General features: G+C 44.1%; 1 pseudogene across 1 annotated transcript; it reads left to right on the forward strand.

Annotated features, from left to right (window-relative positions):
* The first annotated feature begins 278 nt into the window (after positions 1 to 278).
* Positions 279 to 2225, forward strand: LOC310833010 (large ribosomal subunit protein eL31 pseudogene; annotated as a pseudogene). The gene is made up of 2 exons: positions 279 to 298; positions 1805 to 2225. The product of its transcript is annotated as a large ribosomal subunit protein eL31 pseudogene (transcript).
* Positions 2226 to 3015: the final 790 nt, after the last annotated feature.

Raw genomic sequence — 3015 nt, forward strand, 5'->3', positions numbered from 1 at the left:
CTACTGTGTACTTCATTTCTCAGTATGGTAAGCCTTCAAATCTCACAGAACTCTTAACCAAATAGTTAAGATAAAGCAAAGTGATACAGATATGATAGTTTTTTATGTTGCTGGATAGATAAAAGCCTAGTTGCAAAAGTATTTTAGACAGACACATAATTGCTTAGTAGGGTTGTTTGTTTTGTTTTGCCAAATCACCTGCAGAAGAACCTGAGGTCTCTTTGTAACTGGACTCTGCCCATGTATTTAGCAAGGCTTCCTGCAGAGCTGTGCCTACTATGCAGTTGAGAAGGACAAGGTAATTTGAATTCTGCAGTCATTGTACAAAAGGCCAATTTGTAACCTTATTGCCAAAATAAAATAAGATTTCTAAATCCTGATACTTGAGAAGTCCGTTTTGATTTTGTTTTTTGTCATTCAGTTTTGTAGAAGTTCTGATCCACATATGGCCCAGTAAAACATGACTCTTGATGGAGCCTGGGTCCCATACTAAATAGTTTGAATGCCCAAAATTAAAGTAGGGATTTTGAAGATTGCCACTCCCCAACTGGTTTTTAAATTTGATTGGAAAATCCAACTCTAATAGTATTTTTTAAAAAAAGAAAAGAAAAAAAAAGATTAAACGTAGGTTATAAAGGACAGTGGCTTATCAGTAAAACTTCATGTTTATATATTTATCATGTAAAGTTGTGATTCTTCATGTTTGCACTTTGCTTTCCCTTAGAACAGTGGTCTTTGACTGATTGAGACCCAAGACCGACCTCTGACTCCCAGGGTGCAACGTGGGATCCACTTTTGGTTTTGCTTTATACTTAACAGTGCTGATAGTGTTCGTTATTAATCCTAAAATGGCAATTCACAGAACAATATACCCAGTGCTTCCCACCACCCACCACCCGAAAATAGGTGGCGGTACTCATCATGAAGTTGTTATAGTAAGCACCACACTTTTTAACAACAAAAAGAGGCGCCATTAGTGCGTACCCTGGGAGTACCCCCTGAAACCCCCCACTGAATATACCTACTATTACCTTAGCATTACAGTTATACCTCAGGTTACAGCTGCTTCAGGTTGCCTTTTTTTGGGTTACGGACCGCCGAAACCCGGAAGTACCAGAATGGGTTACTTGTGGGTTTTGGCAGCCGCGCATGCACAGAAGCGCCGAATCACAACCCTCACGTGCGCAGATGCAGGTTGCGAATGTTGCGGGTTGCGAACATGCATCCTTCACAGATCACGTTCGCAACCTGAGTGTCCCCTGTACTACTAAGTGAAAACCATTCTTGCAGTGTGGCAGAAGAAAGGCACGAGCGAGTGCTTAACCAGCAATATGTATTGTATTAAAAATAATAATAATAAAGCCTTGTGCATCTTTCTCCTGCCACACTGCAGCATTTGTGGAAATTGATAAAATGAGGATCTCATCAGAAGAACGTGTCATAATCCAGACATGCGTGCAGTGCTCCTTTGCTCTGGTCAGCCTAAACTGAAATCCGACGTGGCAACAACAGCTTTGCTGAGACTTGCCTGGTGTGGCCTTGACCCACCTGCTGGTGGAAGACCTGTGCCTTAGAAGGCCTTGCCTTTCAAGCCACAATGCAGGAGACCCTAAGATGTGCCAGTTTTAGACAATGAAGTTCATCTCTCTGAAAGATCAAGGGTGGGGCGGAATTCCTTTAGCAGCTTGAAAGGAAAACCCAGAAGAAATATTCAAGAAAGGGATAGCTTCAAGTACGTTACTTAGCCAACAAGAGAACCTAAGTTGAAATGATAGACAGAAAGCCTTAAGAGTGTTTTCCAAAGTCTTTCTGGTCTGATCCTGAGCAGGACGGCTCCTGCAAAGAAAGGTGGTGAAAAGAAGAAAGGACGATCAGCCATCATTGAGGTGGTTACTCGGGAATATACTATAAACATTCACAAATGGATCCATGGCGTAGGCTTCAAGAAGCGGGCTCCTTGTGCTGTCAAGGAGATCCGTAAATTTGCAATGAAGGAGATGGGGACTCCTGATGTACGCATTGACACCCGCTTGAACAAGGCTGTCTGGGCAAAAGGAGTAAGGAATGTTCCTTACCGTATCCATGTGTGTTTATCCAGAAAACGCAATGAAGATGAGGATTCGCCTAATAAACTGTCACATATGTGCCAGTTACCACATTCAAAAGCCTACAGACTGTTAATGTGGATGAAAACTAATCTTTCATTACAATAAAAATGTTATGACGTGTGTTTTTTTTAAAAAAGTGTTTTCCAAAAAGTGAAAAAGACATTGCCACAGAAGGTTCAAGTGGCACCACAATATGAATGTTTTGCACATGCCATCACCATATAGTCTCCGTATTAATGTAAGCTATGTATATATGGAGGGGACGCAGGTGGCGCTGTGGGTTAAAGCCTCAGCGCCTAGGACTTGCCGATCGAAAGGTCGGCGGTTCGAATCCCTGCGGCGGGGTGCGCTCCCACTGCTCGGTCCCAGCGCCTGCCAACCTAGCAGTTTGAAAGCACCTCCGGGTGCAAGTAGATAAATAGGGACCGCTTACCAGCGGGAAGGTAAACGGTGTTTCCGTGTGCGGCTCTGGCTCGCCAGATGCAGCTTTGTCACGCTGGCCACGTGACCCGGAAGTGTCTCCGGACAGCGCTGGCCCCTGGCCTCTTAAGTGAGATGGGCGCACAACCGCAGAGTCTGTCAAGACTGGCCCGTACGGGCAGGGGTACCTTTACCCTTACCTTTTATGTATATATGGGGTTCCATATTCACTATGCCTCTGGCTCATTATGTTCTTCCAAGGTGTGCAGTCTCCCTGGGATGATTAGCCATGGAAGATGATGTCTCAAAAGCACAACAGTTTTGGGGAAAGCTAAAGCATGGTTGTCGGAAACCTTTGCCTTGTTGTTTTGGGAGAGGTGGCCTTTCTGCTTTCTCATCTTTCCAGTTGTTAACAAATCTCCTTGGAACAGAGAGCGTGTCTAGCATTGTTTTCAGGAAGCAATCGCTGCCATTCCTTGTTGGGAGA

This window comes from Podarcis gaigeae, assembly GCF_964106915.1.
Source record: "Podarcis gaigeae genome assembly, chromosome: 15".
Classification (NCBI taxonomy): domain Eukaryota; kingdom Metazoa; phylum Chordata; class Lepidosauria; order Squamata; family Lacertidae; genus Podarcis; species Podarcis gaigeae.